Source organism: Protomyctophum parallelum, assembly GCF_964188405.1.
Source record: "Protomyctophum parallelum genome assembly, chromosome: 10".
NCBI classification, from domain to species: domain Eukaryota; kingdom Metazoa; phylum Chordata; class Actinopteri; order Myctophiformes; family Myctophidae; genus Protomyctophum; species Protomyctophum parallelum.
In genome coordinates, this window is record NC_139704.1 from 22,853,533 (window position 1) to 22,879,908 (window position 26,376).

General features: G+C 43.4%; 1 protein-coding gene across 1 annotated transcript in view; it reads left to right on the forward strand.

Moving 5' to 3' along the window:
* Nucleotides 1-26,376, forward strand: part of inpp5a (inositol polyphosphate-5-phosphatase A) — a 206,581-nt gene that overhangs the window by 11,667 nt on the left and 168,538 nt on the right.

A 26,376-nucleotide genomic window follows, 5' to 3' on the forward strand; every position in this document is an offset into this window, starting at 1 on the left:
TTTAGTCACATTTTAGTCAGCCGGAATGTTTTAGTATTACTCTAGTTTTAGTCGACTAAATCTACCGGTGATTTAGTCCAGGGGTTCTCAACCCGTGGGTCGCGACACCTTGGGGTCGCCAAATTATTTGAGGGTCCCCGAATTATTTTCAAACTTAATTTCAAAGACCCCCAGTTTGACATGCATATTAGTCTACAGACCCCCATTTAATGGCATTTCTATCTCTGAGACCCCAATTTTGTCATGATTACAAATGTAATTAGACTTGACGATTAATAAGTCGCACAAATTATTGCGATTGACGATGTTTCTTGCATTGATCGTCGGAACATTACAATTTGTTTCTGTTCGTCTTTTAGGCTTCATAATCACAAATTGCACAGGGCAGATATGACAAATAATGTAAACATATAAAGAAATCACTGACTCATTTAATATCTTTTTCTTTCAAAAAATAAATAAAACAATGGCGGAAATAGTTGATCTACAAGCTTGTTGATCTGCTATTTTTGGCATCGCACTTATTTCTCAATAAGTGATATTATCTCAAATAGTTGCGATTACCGGTATGTTAGAATTGTGACCGGCGTAGTTGACACCTTGACTTGCAGAGAGGATTTCCCTTGAGGACGTCCCTGTGTGTGTGTGTCTCTGTGGCCTAACTCTCTGTGTTTCCCAACTAAGCCACACTTGTGACAAGCCAGACAGGCGCGCACAGCCTGTGCGTGCCCCGCCGACCTTGCAGGCGTACGCAAAGGCTCAACATATGTAACTTAGATAGCATTTTATGTTTACATAGCACTATGTAGCATGCATAGTTTCATTATATAGATATTCCACTGTTACGTTCTTAGCTTACGTATGATTCATGATAACCATTTTTTATGAAAAAAATACACAGGGAAGATATGACAAATAACTGAAATATATGCAAAGAAATGACTGACCTATTCATCCATTTTATCCTAAGAGACCTGTACGTGCCAGTCGGCCATCGGCCTACTTGAGAACAATGCAACTTGCGAGCCATAATACCTGTTGTCAACTTGTGATAGCACCCGTTTTAACTCTGTCTGTGTCCCTTTTGTACCCATACTGTATATGGATATCTCTGTAGTATGCAATACCCATTGTCATAGCACCCATTTTAATAGTCTGTGTCCCACATGGAGATCTCTGTATCTGTCTGTCATGGAGATCTCTATCTGTCTGTCTGCCTGTGTCTAAAGAGTGCAAACTGACTGAAAAGTGGACTTGTTAAGTAATCAATTGGCAGGTGTGGTGTTGCCATGGCAATCAATTGGCTGAGGCAGAGGCTGGAAATTGCACAGGTGAGGGCACTTGGGCTAATTAGGCACACTGGCAGAGCCTGACCAGAGCCTTTTGTGGTGTTTGTGGACAACCGTGGGTCTGACCGACTCTATCGGGCACTGCACACCCTGTGGGGTTGTTTTGCACTGACAGGCCTAAGCATGAACGTTGTCCCCTTGCTTGCGTAACACACTGCATAAATTACATTCAGGCCTTCGATACTCCTGCTTCCATGCTGCTGCTCTTCCTCTCATGACGTTACGAGGCAAGGCAAGCCCACACTGGCCCTATAATCACAGGAATGTAAACACACAGCAGGGCCCATTATTAACCATTTAAAAAAAGAAAGCCTCACCCGCCCGGCCAGCTGCTGTCTGTGTGGTGTGGGGTGTGTCGTGGCGGGCGGTGGGTGTGCTATATTTGTGCGCGGTATCTTTTGCTCCAGGAGCTGCGGTGGAGTCCGTATGTGCACTGTCCGTCCTTGAGGAAAAAAGTGCTGTTGTATTGTGTATGCATCGGCATCTGGCGGCCCGGGGGCCACATGCGGCCCCCGCCTTCACTACAGTGGCTTTGATATATTATTGATTTCAGCTCATTTCAGCTAACTAAATGCATTTGAAAATTAAATATTAAATGTTATACAAGTTCAAAACACGACTCACTGCGACACGTTTTGAGCTTGTAGATCGGCTATTTTTGCTACGACAGTAATATGCAATGTGGCCCTCTGGAGTGAGGAAATATGGTGGCCCTCTCCAGTCTCCATTGTCAAAGTTGCCCACCCCTGGGATAGTGTATGTTTGACTTTGCGGAGAGGCTAGAGAGTGTTGTATGTGTGCTGAATCTGATAGCATTGAGTTGGAGAGAGAGGTACAGTATAATGTGCGTATTATTTGTGTGCATGCCTGTTCTCAACAGTGTGACTGCATGATCAGTGTTGATATTTATAACTGGAATTCAGCAGCACAGAGTTTATGCACTGTTCATTCGCGTCATTCTGTTTACAAATGGAATTTGGCACACATTTCTCTTGTAAACCCGAAGTGTGTGTGTTCTTTCTGAAGAGCTAGCTTACTGCCCGTAACTGTGTCTAGTGTGTTTTTGCTTTCCAAGTCAACAGCCACAAAATTGCCGCACGCTCGCACGCGCACACGCGCGCACACTCACTCTCTCACTCTCTCACTCACTCACTCTCTCACTCTCTCACTCTCTCTCACTCTCTCTGATGCAAACAAACACCAGTATTTCTAGCTTCTCTCCCTATCAGCAGCTCTAGAGAGAAGAGCACAGTACGCTACCCCCAATTCATACTGTGTTATCCAGAAAAGCTCAAGTAACAGTCTCCTCCAGCACATGTATGTGGTGGTGCTGCCTGGTACCAGCAGTGTTCATTTAAAACCCAGTTCATTCATCGTAGGGTCTAAACAAAAGGATGGATAAACATGACATGAATATTTTCTAATCTAATCTTTTCGTGGATGGCCCAGAAGGTAATAATAGCTTTCCTCGATATCTTGTGTATGGCTGGATTGGGTTAACCCATAATGTCTGTAGTAGGCCTGTGTCAATGCATATCTGCTTGTCACTTTTTGAATTGGTTGAGCTGAAATTGAATTGACCCCCTGGCGGCTGAGAGGGAATTGGTTGATCTCTCTAGGCCTTTCAGCTGATCGAAACAGGGAAGGAGGCGGAGCGCTCTGCGGGGATGCTTTAGCTTTGGTCTAGCCTCTTCCTTTTCATCTTTTCTCCTGTCAAGGGCCTGCTGGCCTGATCTGAGCACATGTAGTTATCTTTGTGTGGCGTTTGTTTCACACTCCTTTTCTCTGTCCCGTGAACGGATCTCTTTTCACCCGTCTTTCCCTTCTTCCAACTCTCTCTGTCTCTCTCCCACAGAGAACTCTCCTCTTCTCTTCATCCGTTTACCATATACGCTCGCCTCGGACACACATTCCCGGCAGGACGGGTGTTTATTTAACCCTAAGCCTTTTGATTGAGGGTGCTTATTGTCTCTGCTCCATCTACAGTCATTCGGTGTAGGAATATTCCCAGTTAAGGCATATAGCATATTGTGTAGACATTGCATTCTATAGTGCAGGGGTGCCCAACCAGTCGACCGCGGTCTACCGGTAGACCGCGTGAGGATTGCCAGTAGACCGCGAGATGATTTCGGGAAAAAGAAAAAAAAAGTGAGCTGGATAGCTTGAGCCCTCCATAATACACTGCTACCGAAAATAGCAGATCTACAACCTCTCTACAAGTGCATTATGCATTGCATCAGTCAGGTTGTTTGCTTGTACATCTGTTCTGCACGTGAATAAATTAAACCTCAAATTAAACGATTGGTCGAAAACAGCGGAGGTGGTGTTTTCAGCTTGGTTAACGTGAATAAATTATAATTGGAAGCCGTCAATGGTCAATGAACCGTCAATCAAGTCAACAAGTGGAGTTACGCCCATCATGCCTGCGGATGTTTTGATGCATTAAAACTGGTGTAGTGTAGAAAAAAAAGGGATTTGAGACGAGCGACAATAATGGCACAACAACCGAAACGACCCAAAACATATAATTTTCACAAAGAGTGGGAGGAGGAGTTTTTCTTTATTTATTTCAAAGATAAATCGATCTGTCTGCTCTGCAATGCGACGGTTGCCCTCCCCAAAAGGGGCAACTTGGAGCGGCATTATTCTTCAATGCACCAAAAGAAAATCGACCCAGCCTTCCCAAAAGAATCAGTCCTACGAACGACAAAGGTACAGGAATTGAAAGACCGTTTAGCGGGGCAACAAGCAATTTTTACGAGGCCGACAACCAAGGCAAAGGCGGCTACAATAGCGTCATATCGTGTTAGCCACGTTCTCGCAAAAAAAAAGAAATCATTCAAAGACGGGGAAAGAGGAGGAAGAAGAGGAGGAGGAGGAGGAGAGAGGAGGAGAGAAGAGGAGGAGGAGGACATTGCACTGCTCGATTATACATGTTATGTGGAGCAACTTCAAAAGTATGTGACAGAGTTTGAGAGGCGCTTCACAGACTTTTCAACAATTGAACCTGTTGCCAGCTACATGTGTTTTCCTTTTGGAACTGTGGATATCGACACCATCACATCCAAAGTAGCCTCAGTGTTTCACCTGGACAGCCCTTCTGTGGAGAATGAGATCCTCACACTTCAAAATGACATTGAGATTAAATCCAGGGCAACACAAGGGATGCAGGGAGAGTTCTGGGAGCTACTGCTGCCTGAAAAGTATCCTAACCTCAGGAGATGTGCCATGAACATAACAGCTTTTTTTGGATCAACCTACCTGTGTGAGTCTGCTTTCTCTCACATGAAGTTCATCAAATCAAAGTACAGAACCACAATGACAGATGACCACCTTGTGGCCTGCCTGAGGCTTGCAACCAGCGCCTACAACCCAGACTTTGAGAAACTAGCCTCCTCTTCCCAGTGCCAGCGTTCCCACTAAGGTAGACTGACATTATTCAAATAACAAAACAAAAGAAAATGTAAAAAAAAAAAACGAGGAAAAAAAACGGAGACTTTGAACATCAGTGACTGTTGATTGTTTTGATTGATGGAAAAAATGTAATATTACAATTTGCAGAATGGGTACAATGCAAGAAAAGTACAGGTCAATACAAAGTGCTGAGAGCACAAAAAAAACACTCGAATGAATGTGTTGTCAGTGTGTATGGCAGAGTTCAATAAATGTGGAGTCCCAAATGAGAAGTTGCAATGTTTTCATTCTTGTAATTCCGACCTTACAATGACTATTAATATTTTCTGTTGGTCATGTGCATATTGAATGGGTTATTACAGTACATTTTGGGCTGGTAGCCCTCGGCTAGGTGGCAAATTTGAAAGTAGATCTTGGGTCAAAAAAGGTTGGGCACCCCTGCTATAGTGTATAGTATACTCATAGTTTTATTGTACAGATATTCTACTTAGACCAATGTTCTTAGCTTGCTTATGATCCTTGATGACTTTCTATGTATTTGACGTATTACCATATGGTGTTCTTGCTTACTTCCGGCAGCTGGGGGTGTGTGAAATTTGGGTGGGAAATTTGGCCTAAAATATTGTCTATATACTGTACATTCATGAGTCCACTTGCTGAGTGGCTGTCAGTATTGAGCCATTTGTTTTATAGGGGTTATATGTGACCATATCATTAACATCCTATATAAGGCAAAAATGTCAAGATTTCATTATGCTTTAAGTAGCATGTGGCATGTCAAACTAGGGGTTTTTCATGATTCTGAATCTATTCCAAGCATTAGTTTTGCACAAAAACACTCCTTGGGCTAAAAACAGTCATAGCCACCAATAGCTTGGAATGGATTCAGATTCATGACATTTTGAAAATGCCTTATATAGGATGTTAATGGAATGGTCACATATATTATCTCCCTATAAAAAAACTATATACCAAATTTCCCACTTTTAACAAAATAAACCTGTTGGCTGCCGGACTATACTGTAAATCACTCTGGATTAAGAGTGTCTGCTAAATACCTAAATTGTTATTTTTCTATCCCCCTTTCTTTTACAATGTGAACCCAGCCTTAGGAAAAACAATCAGATGTCTGAAGTGAGTGGTGCAACAGCGCCATCATTTTCATGTCAAGGTCCATTATTTATTCAGCATTTGAGCCACACGCCACCATTTGATTACCTTTAGCCCCTCAGAGTACCCAACACTTAATATTTTGTCGGTGAATAAGATTTGGTGCACAATTCCATGCTGTATTGATGTTCGTACCATTAGGAGAGATAACAGGCAAACGTTGATGAAAATAACAATTCTTCTAACGTTCACTTATTGTGTAGATTTGTGTTATGTTTCACAATAGTTTAAAGGCTCATACATAGTCTGGTTTTACGCCCCAGCCCTTCTCTCTGTTTTTACTCACCACCGCTCAACGTTATTTCAGCTCCGGTGGTCAGCTCACCACCGGAGCGGTGGTCACCTTACCACCGAAAATCCAGACTATGAATAGGCCTTTACTCTTGATAGCGTAACATGAAACCAAAGGGACCAAGGGTCAATTTGGATTAATTCTACGCTCTCAAGAGTTGGAGTTGGAAATCTATTACTAATAATTGGGGGCTATTACTAATAATAATTGGGTTGATTAATTTGGTGACCAACAGCATCTTTTGGAACCCCCTCAAGGACCACTGGTCATCCCTGCACCACTGGTTGAAAACCCACTCTCTGTATTACTGCATGTAGTCGACTTTTTCTGAGCTTTTGGAGTCTCGCCCCCAAAAGTAGCTAAACCAAAAACCTAAGCCTTTTCAAAAATCACACCCATGTGAAGTGAGTGGTGCAACTCCGTGTGGGGGTCCTTTGGGGGTCTCTGGAAGTTCCAGACCCACAGGACCACAGCCAGGGTGCCCGCCCGGTTCCGACGAGTCGCCCCACGTCCTAAACGGTAAAGAAATTAGTTACCTTGTGGGGGTCTCCGGGGATCCCCGGAACATCCAGACCCCCATGAACGCCGTCCAGGGGGCCAGGCCGATTCCGGTGAGCCGCCCCACGTCCGAAACGGTTGATAAATGACAGTTACCGTGTGGGGGTTCCTCTACTGTACTGTCATTATGTACTGTACTGGCACACCCAAAATCATCATATATATATATACAGTTAATATGTGCGTTTGTGTGTGTGATAGGTTGCGCACAGGTGGTGAAGTTTTCGTGCTCATACCCACCCAGGCAGGCAGGCACCCACACACATGGCTCCGTAAGGGCACCACTCAAATAAAGTCTAAATGTGCTAATTTGCCACTTTAAAAACTATACTTAACTAAACTAAACCTAAACTGAAGTAGTAATTTCAATAACTTTGCTGCTGAAAGTTAGGTAGTTGAGACATACGATACGTTCACGTATGAACTTGTGCTACCTGGTCTGGCTTCCTTCACCAGCTAGCAACAGAAATCTACTCAGTCAGCAGCAGCACGGGTTCCCATTTAAGGCAAGATGCTGACTGCATCGCACGCTCCCACGCACGACAGTCTGCGCAATACTCGCATCCCTTCACAAGAGACATAAGTTGATAGCTGCTGTGGATGCTTCTTCATCGGTTTTGCTTTGGAAAGGATGGTGTGTATAAAAACCATGTGTGTACATCAAGATGGTTATTTCTTGGTTAGCCATTGCTAGAGAGAAATGCAGATTCTGGTGCTTTACTCCACAGATGATAGAGCTACTGTGGTGCTCTAGGCTAGCGCCTGTTTTAAATAGTGCCCCATTAGTCCTCCCACTGTCTCATCGCTGCCTCTGTGAAGATTAGCCTTCCTCTCTCTCTCACACTACTTAAGCGTTCCACCACAACATTACTGAATTTTGATTACGTAGAGAATCAATACTGTGACTCGGTAAGATGGTGAAATGTAGCCTAAACCTGATCACACTTACAGGGATTCTCTGTCTGTCGCTCTCCGTCTGTCGCTCTGTCTGGTGCTCTGTCTGTCTGTCTGTCTGTCGCTCTCTGGCTGTGTGTCTGTTAGTGGTGCATTCTATGAATCGATATGGCAATATATCGATCGACAATCCGGATGATGGGCAAATCGATCGAGAGGCTGCTGTATCGATACAGCATTGCCATTAAGCGGCATGATTCATCTGGGACGCAGTGTTGCCAAACGTACTTATTTTTAACGTTATCAAAGCCACCCTTGCAAGTTGCAATGCACTCCCTTCCCAGATCCCTTGTTAGGGCATTTATTTTAATTTAAAGATCTCCTCCTGCTGTAAGTGTTTTATTATATTTGTGCAACACATTATTTTGAATAAACGTTCAATCAAGATATATCATATTGTTGCCTCTGACTCGTGATACATATCTATCGTGAGATTGCAAGCAATATCCACCATGTCTGTCGCTCTCCGTCTGTCTGTCGCTCTGTCTGTCGCTGTCTGTCTGTCGCTCTGTCTGTCTGTCTGTCGCTCTGTCTGTCTGTCGCTGTCTGTCTGTCGCTCCGTCTGTCTGTCGCTCCGTCTGTCTGTCGCTCCTTCTGTCCGTGTGTCCTTTGTCTCTTTCGGTCTCTTCGACGTGGAACCAAAAACAGGTCAAGCAGTCTCACCATCTGGGAATTGACTTGTGTGATTGGCTTTGATGTGGTTTAATGGAAATTAAACTGTGAGCCCTTGTCTCCAATGGTGACAACCGTTAGTGGAGCTGATGTGTGAATTGCATTAAGGCACGCCGCGCCCATGTGTGTGAACGTGCTCTACAATGCTGCTGTCCTCCCTGTGCAGGAAAAAGTCGCTGGGACCATGTGTGTTTTCCCCATGTTGCTATCCATCATCAAGATGGTTCCGTTGTATATTGCACTGGTTCCCAAACCTTTTCATGTCAAGGACCCCCAAATTGACATTTATTAGCCTGCGGACCCCCCCATTTGAAAAATATATGCCAGGGACCCCCATAAGAGAAGAATTTTATGGCTCTAGCAGTGATTCTCAACCTTTTTAATTAGATGGACCCCCAGTTTGACATGCATTAGGCTCCTCCATTGAATGGCATTTCTATCTCTGGAGTATACAAATGGACCCGTTAAGGGTCTGTAACTCTGAGTTACAGACCCATGAGGGTCTATTTGGTTCCTATTTAGCTAGGGACCCCCTGATACTCCCTCGAGGATCCCTGGGGGACCCCGCTTTGGGAACCACTGGTATAGTGTGTGTACGCAAATGTGACACATCCACGTATTGCACTGTGTGTGTGTGTGTGTGTGTGTGTGTGTGTGTGTGTGTGAGGTCCCTCTCCCTGCCTTATCACCCCTGGTGTGCTGACCTTAGAGTGGGTTTATCACTTACTTCATTACCCACTCCACCAGTTCAGCCACGTAGTACCGCCGATGCGGCAAAGTTTCCACTGCGAACAGCTCAAACAATACATTCTGAAGGACCCCCTCCCCCAGCCTCAACTTTTCCAGTCCTCCGCCATGCAATCTCCTCTGGGAGCTATATATAGAGCCCTTTCCACAAGTGTATCTTTGTCTAAAAGGCATCTGTTCATTTCAGTACGGTGTCGGAGGAGGGAAGGGTCTCGTGGCCTCGGCTTGGGAAAAAAAAGTGTGACAATGAAGAATTAGGCCCTCAGCCTAATTTCCACTTTTTTTCCCCCCATGTGATGAAAAAATAGACGGTGAGAGAGGCTTGGAGGGAGGTGGTGGTGGGCGCAGAGGCAGAAACTGAGAAATACTGGGATAGTGGGTCAAGTAAGGTTTTTGACATGACATGTGGTGGTGGGTTAGACAGGCTGTGATACGCCTTGGTCTTAATTTAAACAACATTTCCTTGTTTTACTATCCCCGTGGGATAGTCTTTCTTTCCCTCCTCCACTTATTTTATATCCTTCCGCATAGCTTCATTCTTCACGCATTCACGCACGTGAACATGTCTTTATCCTCCGCATAGCTTCATTCTGCGAGCGTGCGTGTGCACACACACACACACACACACACACACACACACACACACACACACACACACACACAGCGAGTCATCTTCCTTATTTTTGGACCACTGAGATGGATCAGTGAGCTCCATTGACGCGCTAAAGCCGGCGTAAGACCATAGCACCCGCGGGACAGTATATCTTCACAATAGACCTCTGTTTTGGACAGAAGACGAAAGCCAAGCAGTGATTTTTAGCGGTCAGCCAGATCATAGATAATGGATAATGAATGGGCTTTTAGCACCGCGTACACACACACACATGCATACATGAACACACACGCATGCACACGCACCCCCTGGCCATGTGCCCATGGCTTGCCAGAAGTCTTTCAGAGTGTCCAGCAGTCTGTGAGGCTGGCAGGGAATGGCCTGCACAAATGCGCCAGCCAGGCCACATACCAGGGCGGCTGGGCAGATGGCACACACTCTCTACCTTCGCAGCTTCACTGCTTGTTTATTAGCCATTTTTGACCAGGGGAGACGCGATGGGAAGATAAATGTTCACTGAACGGTAGTGCGGCGACCCATCTGCTAAGGCCTAACAAAAAAAAACGTTGGTTTCATTTTTGGGCTGAGTAGGTAGGGATTTTTTTTTTTTTTTTTTCGTGGGAAGGATGGGTAGCAAGGAATTTATTTTATTTTATTTTCGTGGGAAGGATGGGTAGAAATAATTTTTTTCCTTTTTTTTCCTACGGCAATGATGGATAGGCTTATTTTTTAATAACTTCAATATTTGCCTGAAATACCATCTTTTAAATAATTAATGGTTCAAGTACACATAACACTGTATGCCTACAGCTAAACATTTGAAAACTTTGAATAGAATGTCCACAGTCCACCACACAGTGGTTGAATACTTTAGAGTTTTAATTCAACTCCAAACCAAAGTAAAGTGCTGCATCACTCACATACCAAAAGGTTGGAGGTTGGTTAACTTATTTCTGTCGCGACAGTTGCCAACAACCCAGAACATCCCATCGTCTGCACGGCTTGGCTAGTCGAGCAGTTCTGATTGGCTGCCTCGTCTCCAGCCATTTTGCCTCAGAATTCTTTAGGGGCACTAATTTGAGCATAACTGTGGAGCGCAGCTAAAAAGTGGCGTAACGTCAGCAGCAGACCCGCAGATTTAATGGGTAACAGACAGTAACACATTTGAGTCTGTCACTGTACTCGCAGACCCCCACGCAATCACGCATACTACCGGCACGGTTTCACCTCCTTAATTATATATTATATATTATATTATCCTTAATATATATATATATACGGACCTGGGATATGACGGCACCTAGCGTCGGGGTATATATATATATATATACACACGGACCTGGGATATGACGCCACCTAGCGTCGGGGTACCTATATATATGGACCTGGGATATGACGCCACCTAGCGTCGGTGTACACACACACATATCTATATATGTGTATATATATATATACACGGACCTGGGATATGACGCTACCTAGCATCGGGGTACGTATATATACGGACATGGGATATGACGCCACCTAGCATCGGGGTACGTATATATACAGACCTGGGATATGACGACACCTAGCATCGGGGTACGTATATATACAGACCTGGGATATGACGACACCTAGCATCGGGGTACGTATATATACAGACCTGGGATATGACGCCACCTAGCATCGGGGTACGTATATATACAGACCTGGGATATGACGACACCTAGCATCGGGGTACGTATATATACAGACCTGGGATATGACGACACCTAGCATCGGGGTACGTATATATACGGACCTGGGATATGACGCCACCTAGCATCGGGGTACGTATATATACAGACCTGGGATATGACGACACCTAGCATCGGGGTACGTATATATACAGACCTGGGATATGACGACACCTAGCATCGGGGTACGTATATATACAGACCTGGGATATGACGACACCTAGCATCGGGGTACGTATATATACAGACCTGGGATATGACGCCACCTAGCATCGGGGTACGTATATATACAGACTTGGGATATGACGCCACCTAGCATCGGGGTACGTATATATACGGACATGGGATATGACGACACCTAGCATCGGGGTACGTATATATACGGACATGGGAAAGAAAGAATTAAAGGACAACTTTGGGGTTTTTTTCAACCAAGTTTCATGTTTTAGGTTGTTAATACAGAAAGTAAAAGGTGCGTGCATTTATTTTTTTGTTGCTGCTTTCTTTTGTTTTTTATGATTTTAGCAATCTTTTACAGCAGGGCGGGAACATTCAGACACAGAAAAAAACTACTGTGGACATTTGTAATTTCCTGCGGTCTGGTAGGCCTATGACTAGAGTAGATGACAATGAAGAAATCACCCTAAATAATAATAAAAATAAATACACATTTAGCCACTTGTGTTTGAATGCCCCCGCCCCCAGTCAAAAATAGTTAAAACTCTAATACGAAAGAAGGCAGCAAATGAAAATAATAGTAATAATAGTATTAATAACACTAACCAAAAGGTTTCTCTAATAACCTAAAACATGAACCTTGGTTGAAAACAAACAAACAACTAAAGTTGTTAATTATTTAATTAAAGTCTCATTCTGCTATGAACTGCAGTACTTGGAAGCGGAAACGGGTAGAATCTGGCATTGAGCTTTGTGAGATTAAATTTGGTTGTGCAATTAAAGTGAGCTGTAAAGATGAGATAAGCATACTAGACCAGGGGTTTACAAGCTTTGGTCCTTATAATGTACTCCTTATGTTAATATCGTCCTGTTTTATTGCTCTCAGGTCTTTATAACTGGGCAATGTGGCTGGACACTTTTCAATTGCTTTCTCTTTATTTGGGGAAATTCAAACTGGTTTAACTTGAGACAGTCTAGATGGCTATCTCGGCTACAAACACAAACTACACACTACAAAATAAATATTAAAATGCCATAGCTGCAGGGACATGCATCGAGTTTTACAGAGGCCGGGGCTGAAATCCCACAACGCTTCGCGACGCGTTGAGAGCTTGTAGCTATTTTCGGGTCGCAACCCAGCACTCTTTATCTACTGGAGATGCGGTGTACGACATGGATTTCTAAACAAATTTGTTCAACGCCAAAATGCTGCGTTCAAGTTCAGGAGACTTCGGGGAAAAAGCAATTCTCCTGAATGGTGCTTCCGCATGGCATGGAAAGGAGTGTCATTTTTGCATCTCTTTCACCGTAGTAAATGCTGCATTCATGGGCATGGAGAGGGCAGTTGTTTTACAGACGGGTAAAAGGGCAGGGGCTGAAGCCCCCTTTGATGTCTGTGTGCACGTCCCTGCATAGCTATAAGGCAGGGGTGGCCACACTATTTACTTGCAAGCTACTTTCAAAATGACCAGCTCAACAAGATCTACCCCCCAAAAAGACATTATCCCATTGCTGAAAATCGTGGCGCTTTTTTTCTTCTTCTTTGTAATGACTTTGTTTTTGTTCGAAATGTTGAATGTTAAACGTCTGTAGCATTTACAATGTATTGCATTGTGGGTTTGAGCTAACCCTAACCCTTTTTTATATCAATCAATCAAGTCACCTTAATTCAAATGGCAGATGCCAAAAATAGTTACTTTTATAATTTAAATTATATATGTTTTAGGGGAATGTCATGTGTTCTACTGGTAGAACGCCATCTACCTTTTGGGCACCCCTGCTGTAAGGCGGCTGCGGGGGGGGGGGACGGGCCCCCTTGAGGATTGATCAAACTCTTCGGCTCTGATTCCGACCAGTTCCTTTCCCCCTCCATCAGGCGCCCCGGCTGGCCAGGGGGAGGTAGTTTAGAGACCAGGATTACTGCATGTTTTGCCTACCCTAGGGGATACGAGGAGAACATGCAAACTCCACACAGAAAGGCCCTTTCGCCTAACCTCGACCTTAACCTTGGTGAGGAAGGAGTTAAGTACAGTACTTAAGTAAATGTAATTACTTACTTTTTTTTCCCACCACTGGTCTCAACCATCCCCACTGGGCTAGCAGCGATCTTCTTGAAACACCCACAAAAATAACTGTGTCATAATGAGCCATACTCCCTAGTAGTTTTTTTGCTTGCGAGCCGTTTGATGCCAGCAGTAACAACAAAGTACTTTACATTAACATTACTCTATAAGACATATCTCATTACTCTATAAGACATATCTCAAACTGGTGGGTCAAACTGAACAACCAATATGTCAATTTGAAGCTATGATTCCCTGCTTTCATATCACATGAAAAGGAGTATAAAGTGCTTGTTAAAGGAGAATTCCATACTAGAAGGCTTTCTTACCTTTTATTTGTAGATGTTACGTCCCCACCAAAGAGGTCCAGGTGTTTTGTGCAAAAGTGTATTATTGGCTATTTCCCCTACCATAAGCCCACAATGAATTTAATTGAATATGGCTATGGGGTGTTGTGCTAATTTGCTTATTTCCATCGCTCAAAAAAATAATATATATATATCTCTTCATAATGTAAATGGTATCCCTAGCGGCACACTTTACTACCTATTTCGATGGAAATAAGCAAATTGGCACAAAAACACAACCTCCATTGAGGGCTTATATTAGGGGAAATGGCCAATAATGCACTTTTGCACAAAATAACACCTGCACCTCTTTGGTGGGGACGTAACGACTACAAATAAAGGTAAGAAAGCCTTCTAGCATGGAATTATCCTTTAAGGCACCCTTGAGAACACGGGTGGTTCCAGTTTTGCCAATCCTGACATCCTCTACTCACCCCTGTGGTCTACCAGAAGCACTTTGACAAAGAAAAGCCAAGCAACACCGTTTCATTCTCCACGTTTTAAAAACGAGAACATTTCCATAGGAATCATACAAATTACCCCAGATTTACCATGGGAGGTTAACTTTAGGAATGTACACTGGCAGACGCTACAGGAAGCAGTTGGCTGTGTAAAATGTTTTGGAACAGCCGAAAAACAATAGCCACCGTTGTACGGTATCTTCAGATCTATTGTTAAATGGGCGTGTATTGTGAGGTGTGTGTCGATTGCAAGACTACTATCGCTATCACCAGTTCACTTCCTGTCACTGCTTGCAGTGGGAGTGGAATTATAACCAAGTACAAGTACTGTACTTACAATTTTGAGTTATTACTTCAGTATTTCAAATTTTCACTATCTCAGAGGCAAAAATACTTTTACTCCACTACATTTTTTTGAAAACTTTAGTTAGTTTACTTTAGTAGATTTTGATTATTATTTCCAATATATTACAATAATATTAACCACTTAAACCCTATACATTTCGGCCATTTCAAAATAGCTGATCTACAATGCGCCGCGATGCAACACATTGCGAGCTTGTAGATATGCTATTATTTATACATATGAAATCCTGAAATGAGATGAGACGTTGTGCATACTGAATATACTAAGTACATTTTGATGCCAATACGTTTGTACTTTTAGTACATTTTGAATTCTAGGACTTTTACTTGTAACGGAGCATTTCTGTATTGCAGTATAGTTTACCTTTTTTAATGTAAATAAAACATTCAAGTACTCTTCCCACCACCGACTACTTGTACAATCTCAGGCACCAAGATGTGTCGTCCCTGACATGTCATTGATGTTGATTTACTGGGACGGTCGACTAACGTGGAGGTTTATCTTGATGGGCTCTGTGAATCTAATCAGTTGGGGACTGTAAATGGAACACATTTTAGCTAGACACTGAAATATTTGCCTCCGAGATATGGTCTAGTAAAAGTACCTCAAAATTGTCCTTAAGTACAGTACTTGAGTATATGTACTTAGTTACTTAGTTCACACCACTGCTGGCAGGCTGTATCGCGGTATGGAAAAATAACTCTTGATTACAGATCGAGATTAGGCTCTTTCGGAATCCCCAGACACACACGCACACACCCTGACTGTACACACACACACACACACACACACACACACACACACACACACACACACACACACACACACCCCCTCTGACTATACACACACACACACACACGGTTGCATCATGTCCTGATAGAAAGACCTGGAGTTCCACCACTTGTACTGTTTGTTTATCCACGAATGACGTGGAAGAGACGAGCCACTGCTGCACTCATGCGTGTGTGTGTCTTCTCTGTGAAATAACAGTGAAGGCTACTAGGCGGAGCACCAACTTCTTCACTATATATATATTTCTTTTTAATATATTTTTTATCCCACGATTTTGTAACTCATTTTTCACCCCTGTGTCAATCATCTAATGTGATCCTGGGCTCTACACACCCTCCACCAACCTAGTCCCCCATATATAAAAAATATATTTTACATTATTACTATTATTTTTAAAGTTGTAAATGCAGGAAAAGAAAATGGTAGTCGTAACCCATACAATTATTTTGGGCTGTGATCCTCAAATGGATCCTGACCCACTGTTTAGGAACCAGGGGTTAATTAACTGATATTCAAGTGAATGAACCAGGGGTCATTCACTTGAATATAGGGAATAAGTGGTTAAATACATTAATTGTGTTTTGTGTGAAATGTCTTTGCTCTGTTCTGAATATATATATTTACTCAAATTTAATTTGATATCTTTTGTAAATGGTAAATGGTGCGCTTTGCATAGATTGTGCATTACATTCACACACATTCATACACTGATGACGGCGGAAACCATGCAAGGCACCAACCAGCACATCGGGAGCATTTAGGGTTCCAGTGTCTTGCTCAAGGACACTAACCCTGGGGGAGCCCGGGTTCGAACTGGCAACCCTGCGGTTACCATCCAGCCACTCTACCCGTGATCCACCGCCGCCCCCAGTCCAACAATAGCTTTTTAAGAAAAATGTAAATTCCTCCATGTAGCTGCCCTCTGATATCAGATATGTACATACTGTGAGTGTGCGGGTGGGCGCAGGCAGGGTGCACATACAGTACGTCAGGGAGAGAGGTGTGTGATATGCTGTAGGCTATAGGCTACCACATTCCATTCAATGTGACTAATTTCTTTGGAGTTTATTTTGCTACTTGGGTTAGTGTGTGTGTGTGTGTGTGTGTGTGTGTGTGTGTGTGTGTGTGTGTGTGTGTGTGTGTGTGTGTGTGTGTGTGTGTGTGTGTGTGTGTGTGTGTGTGTGTGTGTGTGTGTGTGTGTGTGTGTGTGTGTGTGTGTGTGTGTGTGTGTGTGTGTGTGTGTGTGTGTGTGTGTGTGTGTGTGTGTGTGTGTGTGTCACAGAGATTAGACAGCACTTTGTCTCTCAATTCCTGTTTACACGTCTCACGATGGCCAGTGTGCACTCCCCATCCTGTGTGTGTGTTTTTCCTGTTCCATTCTTGGTCTTTTTCCCTCTCTCCTCTGTTTGGGAGGTTGATATGGTTGCCGGGTATGATGATCGGTGATCAGCTGATATTCACTACAAAGTACTCCAGTTTCAATTGGAGCCACATTGTCTGCTCTTAATCGTCTAGTTTTATAAGAAGCTGAATTCAATGTCTGCATTGACTTTGGAGTTCAAATGATTTCTTAAGATCTTTGTAGGCCACTTCGCTAATACAAAATAGAACAGAAAGACATGGATTGTTGGACTGTTATTGAACTGTTACTTGTGTTACAATTTAAGAATTTAACAGACGCTCTCAATCCAGAGTGATTTACAATAAGCAAAAACACAAGGTAATACATCAGTCGTACGATTTGTCACATGCGTTACCGCAGTGAAATTTGTTCTCCGCATTTGACCCATCTCTTGGAGCGGTGAGCCGCAGCCAAGGAGCGGTGAGCCGCAGCCAAGGAGTGGTGAGCTGCAGCCAAGGAGCGGTGAGCTGCAGCCGTGCCGAGCTCGGGAATCATTTGATTAGTAGTTTTGACCCCCCCAATCCAACCCTTTGATGCCGAGTGCCAAGCAGGGAGGCATTGGGGACCATTTTTACAGACTTTGGTATGACCAGGCCGGGGATCGAACTCTGACGTCCCAGTTTCAGGGCGGACACTCTAACCACAAGGCCACTGTCTGGTTGCGTAGAAATAACATAGAAACAGCATAGAAATAACTAGTCATCTAGGACCATGCGTTACTTATCAGTAGAATATCCGTGCAATGCTATAGTTGCTAATGTTAACCTGTCTTGGTACATAAATGGTGCATTCTTATGGTAAATGTCTTATGACAATGTCTTCAGCGTAGGCTACATATTCCGGTCACGGCGGAGGGAAATGCAGTCCTTCTTTCCCTTCCCATTGTTCTGCTGATACGTGTCCGTGTCTAGTGACCTACATGGGTTACTACTGGCTTTTAAACACTAGTCTATTTTGGAAGCCAGTTGTTACTCTTTGAAGTGTGGTCTCCACGGCACTTTCTCAACTGCTGTAGTCTTCAATGTGTCGCCCAGAGTTCATTGGAAAGTTGTGAAATTCATGATTTGGAAATTATCAAAGAAAGTGTGTCAAAGCATGCTTCACAAAAAGAATATGCTTGCCTAATATTACATTTTTGGTGGTTGATGTTTTGGTGGATGATGTTTCCCCTAATATGACCTGGTGGCCTCTTCTTGGGTCTCATTTGCATATATGCACACCCGACAGAACGACAAATCAAGACGGGGTTCACATTTACAGCAGCTGAAGTAGAGTATAACTCCTAGACTCCACTCTCGTCCTGTCATCATGGGGCCACCTCCTTAGTTTCTTGAACTGTTATTATGTTATATGTTATTATGGGGGGGGGGGGGGGGAGAGAGAAAAAGGAAATGTCTAAAAATAGCAACAGGGAGGGGATGCTGAGGGAATTAATGTGTGCAGGGATGGGCATTGGGATGAAGAGTCTAATAACAGAGGGCCGGGGTCATGGGAAATGACCGTTTCATGTGGGCGCAGAGATTCTCGTCCCACCCTGTAGTTACTAACGGCTGGTGCTTGAAACCCCACATTTGAGATATCATCACCATCACATATTAGGCTTAAATGGTGATCTCTAAGGTATCTGATTCTGTATTTCAGTGGATCCAATGTAGTTATGTAGTCACAACACAAGCTCTTGTTAACCCATTTAGACCTAAGTTCGATTCTACAAATGTCTTCTAAATCATGACAGTTTTCTGAAAAACCCTATGTTTCTACGGTATGTCAGTCGTTCTCAAACATTTTTATGTCAAGCCCCCCATGTAATTGGCTGCTGAAAATGTGTTGTTCCAGTATGTAGTTTTGACCCCCTAAGTTCCAGTTTTTGTTGACTAAAACTAGACAAATAATTTCACTGTCTATTCGTGCAATGTTATTACAATTTACAGCCGGTCGCAAGTAAAAAAAGACAGATCCACAAGCTCTCAGATGCGTTGAGAATCCGCATTTGCGCCTGTCTTTGCAGCGCCGTTTCCACCCGGCATTTATAGATAGATAGATATCTTCTATGGTTTAGGGGAGGACCGCCCGTTGGACCACGTAGTCATGCTCATGTCACTATGACTCGGTCATAATCAATAAGAGTGTATCTTAGTGTTAACAGAGACCTTTTAGGCCAGTGTGGCAATGTAAATTCCTCCTCGGGAGGAAGTTACTAATGATGCTCTGGAGAGGGAAGTCTAGAGCTCTCTGGTGGAGCTGTTGCCCACGCGACCCGACTACGGATACGCGGTTGAAGATGGATTGATGGTTCTGTTGAGTCATTAAGCAGATTTCTTGCAGGCTGTTACTGGATGAATTACTTCAACTTTTTTGCTGAATGGCGTTATGTCACTATTCACTAACAAGAGTTTCAGTTTGTTGATGGATGAGGCTCATTGAAATACATGGGGGAGAGACAAGTAGTTTCCTGCTTTAGCAAATCTCAATGTGACCACGGACCCTTAGCGTCTGTCTACATTACAACTTGGCATGCATGACAGTACAGTAGCGTGCCCAACGTCTTGGTTCTGGCCCAGGTCCTTAGCTTTACCACTAAAGGGATGTTCGGGTGGTTTGGAAGCGTAAATCTCTCCACGCTGTGTGGCTGAGGTCAGGAGTCTGGGCCCTGTGTTGTGGAAACCCAGAGCTCTCTCTCTACTCTGTTTATTTTGGGAGTCCAGTTCTCTGGCACATCATGAAGGTCAGTGCCTCAGGGAGGGAGCCGTTATGAGAGAGGGCTACTTGGCAGGTTTAGTCTCCATTTGAAACATATTTTCGACATAGATAGCCTGATTCGTTTTCTTGAGGGTGGTGTGTGTGTGTTTGAGGTGGGGTGGGGTGGAGAGGTTTTATTCTGGGTTTGTCCCATTTTGGGATTGTTAGATGAACTGTGATGGATTCAACTTTTTTTTTCATCATTTAGATCTTTCTGCTCCACATAGTAACGAGTTGACAGAAATAATCGTACGGGAGAGGTTGGGCTCATATAAGACCATATTAATAATGGGGTCCTGGTGGAAATCCAAGCTGACCCTTTGCTGCTGCCACTGACCTCACTTTCTTTTTTTTCTCCTCCTGTCCTCCCACTTTCCGTCTCTCTCGCTCTCTCTCTCTGTCACCCACCAACTCCCTGTGCAGGAAGAGCCCAATTATAGAGATATCAGGCCCATGCAGAAAATGTGATAGCCTGTGAAATGTCTTGGGCGTCACACAGAGACAGTGTTTGTCCTGCACCAGTGCAAACAGGATGCCGTGTGCAGGAGAGCGGCGCAAGATAAGAGTGGTCCACGGCAAAGAGAGGAAAGAGACAAAACTGAAAGGAAGGGACATCGGACAACTATCAGAGGAAGAGAAAGCGATGGAGACAATGGAAAAACAGTGGGGAGGTTAACAATGTACCATTTTATAGATTAAGGTGTGACGGACAGCGGTTATTTAAGGACATTAGCGTGAAGATATCGAAGGGAAACAACCCAAGGCCCTCATTCATTATTTTCAAATAAACGTTTAGAATGTATTTCATAGGCGCTGGAGAGGGAGTCATTTGGGTCTGAATGTCCTCACTAATTGGGGAATGACTCGTCCTGACCGGCCGCGGGTGGTCTCTCTATCACCGGTCCCATTTTGTTGAGCAATCGTCGTCGCGTATTGGTTGCCTCTCGCCGCAATGACAATTCTGGCTATATAGCCTACCCTACGTGCAGTAACTGCAGTTTCTCTCAGGTCTCGATCATGAATATTGTCAATCTCCCCCCAATTTTTACGTCCTGGCAGTGCAACTGATTGTATATACATACAATATAAGATACGTTATTCATAAAATGTATGCACAACCTCTTGCATACCTGTAATAATTTGTCTTTGCAAATCTCACCCATTCAAAACCACGTGCTAATGCCCAGTCAACCATGTCTCTCTCACACACACACACACACACACACCCAAATAACCTATTATGGTAACTGCTACAGGGGTCAGGGCTGGATTTCCGAAAGGGCCTACTGGACCCTGTGGCCGGAGAGCTCTGGGGCTCTGGATGAATGTATTACTAAGCCCTTTGACAATGAAAGAAGTAATGCAAAGCTGGCTTAAATGTCTTTACTGAGAAACTGAAGGAATAGAAACATTCACCTTGAACTTGTAACAAAGAAACCATCATGATACCTTTTTTTTTTTAAGTGAGTATTTTGTTGTGGCTCAAACTTTGCACCGAGACTTGTGACGAGGGTGCAGAGGGGAATGTTCTCCTCAGAGAGGGATTGATACGTCCGTGGCCAAGGGCCCCACCCCCTTGTATCATCATCTGAACCTCACTTACTCAAGCCTACCGTCAAACCTCACTTGCTCACCCATCAACCATTCAGTACGGGGAACACCTTTTGGTGTTTTAAGCATTATGTTATACTTTAGTTATTGAAAAATAGCAGAACTACAAGCTCGTAGCGCAGCACCGAATGCCGTGCTAGGAGCTTGTAGATCTGCTATCTTTTTAAATTGTGAAAATATGGCACGAATCTTTGAATATATATATATTCTTTCAGAGCGTTTTTAACTCAAATATTTGCTTCTGGGGAGGTCCCTGGAACAACATATTTTCATATGGGGCTCGGCAGCCAATTTCATGTATTTTTGGGGGTCCTTGACATGAAAATGTTTGAGAACGACTGATAACAATGGGTTTTTCAGAAAACCGTACATACTTCAGGGTGAAGTGATGGCTGATCACCGCGGCGAGTGACGTAATGTTGTCGTTTTTAAACCCTTAAAAAAAAACGACACCGCAGTGATAAGCTATCACCACAAACTGGAGTATGAATGCGCCTTTACCGTCACCAAATCTTATCCTTTTCTTTTTTTTGTGTGTATTGAACTTGTATTGAACTTGCACAAACACAACTTATTGAGAAAGCTTCAACTTGCACAAACAAAACTTATTGAGAAAGCTTCAAACAATGTAAAGCAGAAGGGCATTAATATGCTCCCTGCTTAAATTGGACGCCTTGACAAGACCCTGGAAGTGCTTAAAATTGTGCAAATACAAGTACAACATTATGTATATCCTACTTTGCTTGATAGCAATTACACAGATTTATGTTTGTGTACAACATTTCATGAATGAGGGCCCAGGGAGTCAGATCAGTTGACAATTTATGGTGGTAAGATGTTATTCGTTCAACATCGAGAAATGTATCAATGCAGGACGTTCATACCCGTAATACAGCGTGACATCATCAAACCCGGAAGTTATGCAGGAATGCCTACTGAGTGGCTAAAAACTACTTTCTGGCCATGATAACCCATACATCCAAACAGAAGTCATATCTGATTGCATTAAACAACATTAAACTATGTTAAACTCACTTTGCATGTTGCTTTGCCACTCGATTTGCCACTCGATGTGCCATTCACTTTAAGCATGCGCATACCCTCTATAGAATCTCAAAATCATATCATTAGGCCTACCGGTACTTGTTCTTGTTTATTTCTAAACATGTTAATGCATTTATTTATTTTATTAATGTCTTAGTTTTTGCACAAAACTTTGTCCTCACCGTATCCTGTAGTTTCCTTGCCTGTCACTCATGTAATTTAAACCGTCTATAGTGTCTACATACCTGGAAATTAAGTTGATTTATGAGATGCTTCTGTCCGTCTACCCGTCCTCCTCCATTGTGTTGCTCCTTTGTCTGCTTTGTGATTCATATTTAAACGGAACAGGATTTACAAACCTTGCCACATAAGGGATCTTGTGTGTACAGGGGCATATACTTTATTTTTCTTTAGGCTGATTCTCAGTCTTATTTTAGTCTATCTGATTGATAGATTTTCTCCAAATAGGGAGTGCCTTGGACTACTTTTTTCTTTGCAAGTCTGCATTTTACACCTTCTGGGAATTATCCCATTCTGGGCGGGAACCCCTTTTGGTGTTCTAAGGATTCTGTTATACTTTAGCTATTGAAAAATAGCAGATCTACAATTTTTTCAAATCATTGAATATATATTCTTTCAGAGTGAAAGTTTTCAACTCAAATCGTTGCTTCTGGGGGTTTCCTGGAACAACATATTTTCAGATGGGGGTCAGCGGCCAAATACATATAATTCTAGGGGTCCTTGACATGAAATATTGAGCACCACTGATGCAGAAACATAGGTATTTCAGAATACTGATTTAGAAGCCATTTTTTAGAATCGGCCTCAGGTCTAAATGGATTAAGCAGTACCACCTTGAAGAAAATAAACTTTTTTGTCTATAATCCTACCTGTATCACCAATCACCAAAGACCTATCTATATAAGAGCCACCGACTGATTCCTGCAGCGCTTCTATTTTTGGATTTACAGATTTACAGGTTTATCTTTTACAGATTTACTTGCAGGCTTTAACACCCCCATCGCCCAGGACGAAGTTCTTTGTCCTTTATATTAGTAACGCCCGATGTTCTGCCCTTAATGTTTGGTGTACAGTCTGTATGGCTCCAAAAGGCAGTGACTTGGTTTAGGTTCTTTACTGGTGATAACTTAAATTGTAAAACTGCAATACAGAAAAAATAGAAAACACAACATTGGTGTCATATTCTGTACAATCATAAACCAAGACATTAGTTATTTTTATGCATCACACAAGATTACAAAAAGAACATGTTGTACTCACTGTACTAATTGCATTCAACAAATCAAATTACAAAACATTTTAGAAAAATGCATATTGCTTTAAGAGCCAAGATATGCTTTAAGAGCCATGAAGTGTAACAAGTAACACACAAACTTACAGACTTATCCTGTCAAAGGCCTGAGAGAAAGGGTTAACTCAACATGCAGTGAGAGACAGTGTGCTGAACTTGAACTGAACTGACTCTGACCAAACTAATCACCTCATTAACTACCCTGCCACCCAAGACGAAGTTTTATCTAAAAGACTACGTTTATTGATATGAAAACCGATCGCGTTGCTCCAGAGCCTAGTGAGACGTCATCATGAGACGTCATTGAAAATGTTCCCCCCCCCTTTTTAGCCGACGACAACGAAAATCTCTAAACGTTAATAACTCGCTATCTAAATCATCCCGTCTAATTATAAAAAAAATATCCTGTGTTGGCCCATTCTGGGTGCGATTTAGAAGACATTTGTAGAATCGTTCCCAGGTCAAAATGGGTTAAGAGTGTCTGCTAAATGCCTAAATTGTACTGCAGTGCACCTGCACAACATAAATGTACAGTACCGATACTGAAAGGAAATGACAACAGTGCTTGTAACCAATGGGGGGGTGGTTGATTGTAGTCGACCAATAATTGCGGTTTGTGAGGTTGCATGATAATACAATTTACAATTTAGGCATTTAGCAGACGCTCTTAATCCAGAGCGACTTACTTTAAGCAAGAACAAAAGCATGGGAATACATCACATGAAAGCATTTATCATGAAACATGCGTAAGCTAAGAAAGTAACAGTGGAATATCTATATAATGAAACTATACATACACTATACATATAAACTATACATATTTACTACTATGCTATACATATGTACTATGGCGTGCTATGACTATATACAATGCAATTATAGTCTGTCTACATAACATGCTATAAGTCTGTGTCAAATGCTATCTAAGTCAACAGAAATGCTATCTAAGGGGGTAGGGTAAGTGCTATGGGCCATGATGGAGTCTGAAAAGGTGGGTTTTCAGGCTACGGCGGAAGATTGGGAGTGATGCTGCAGTTCTGACTGCAATGGGAAGTGCATTCCACAGTTTTGGAGCCAGAAGGGAGAAACGCTTCCCTGCGTTGGCTGATCTGAGTGCGTGGGAGGGTTTGTAGGGTTCAATCATACTTGCAAGATATGGGGGAGCCATACCTTTGGTTGCTTTGAATGCCAGCATCAGAGTTTTGTATTCTGTGCGGGCAGCGACCGGGAGCCAGTGGAAGGAGCGGAGCAGGGGGGGAGACATGTGAGAATTTTGGCTGGTTGAAGACCAAGCGAGCTGCGGCATTTTGGATCAGCTGGAGAGGCTTAAGTGCACATGCTGGTAGGCCAGTAAGGAGGGAGTTACAATAGTCGAGTTTTGACAAGACTGTTGTCTGGATTAGGAACTGGGCTGATTCCTGGGTGAGAAACGGTCTAATTTGTCGTATGTTATAGAGTGTGAACCTGGATCGAGTGACAGCTGTGATGTGAGCTTTGAACGAGAGCTGACTGTCCAGGACAACACCAAGATTCCTGGCTGTTGGGACAGACGTTACCAGGGCGTTGTCTACGGAAATAGTTAGCTCCCGCATAGGGCAGGACTTCGCTGGGAAGAAAAGAAGCTCAGTCTTGTCTGGGTTCAGCTTGAGGTGATTGGAGGACATCCACTGTGAGATGTCAGCCAGGCATGCAGTGATGCGCTCTTCCACCTGAGTTGCAGAGGGGGGGAAGGATAGAAACAGTTGTGTCATCGGCGTAGCAGTGATAGGATATATTGTGAGCAGAGATGATAGTGCCAAGGGATTTAGTGTACAGTGAGAAAAGGAGGGGACCAAGTACAGATCCCTGTGGGACCCCGGTTTGGAGGGTTCGGGGGGATGATAACAGACCTTTCCAGGAAACCTGGTAGGTCCGGTCGGTGAGGTAGGAGGAGAACCACTTTAGTGCCGTTCCACCGATGCCTAGATCTGCTAGGGTATCTAGGAGCAGCTGGTGGTTCACTGTGTCAAATGCTGCTGATAGGTCTAGGAGAATCAGTACTGCAGAGTGGGAAGCAGCTTGGGCAGCATTTAGTGCTTCTGTGACTGCCAGCAGGGCAGTTTCTGTGGAGTGGGCCTTCTTGAATCCGGACTGGTTGGGATCCAGCAGGTTGTTCTGTGAGAGAAGGAGAGAGAGCTGGTTGGAGACAACACGTTCAATGGTTTTAGAAATAAATGAAAGGAGTGATACCTGTAGTTCTTGACATCTGAGGGGTCAAGGGTTGGTTTCTTGAGGAGTGGTGTTACTCTGGTTGACTTGAGGGCAGATGGGACGCAGCCTGAGGTTACTGAGGTGTTGATGATGGAGGTGATGAAGGGGAGCAGATCAGGTGCGATGGTCTGGAAGATTGGAGACGGGACAGGGTCAAGAGGGCAAGTGGTAGGTCTAGAGGATGTTACTAGTTGTAGAACCTCGTCTGGGGAAAGAGAAGAGAAGGAGGACATGCATGGTATGTTGGGGTTAGTGTTTGTTGAGTCAGATGCCACTTTATGTGGGAGGGGAGGAAAGGAGCTGCTGATATCATCAACCTTCTTC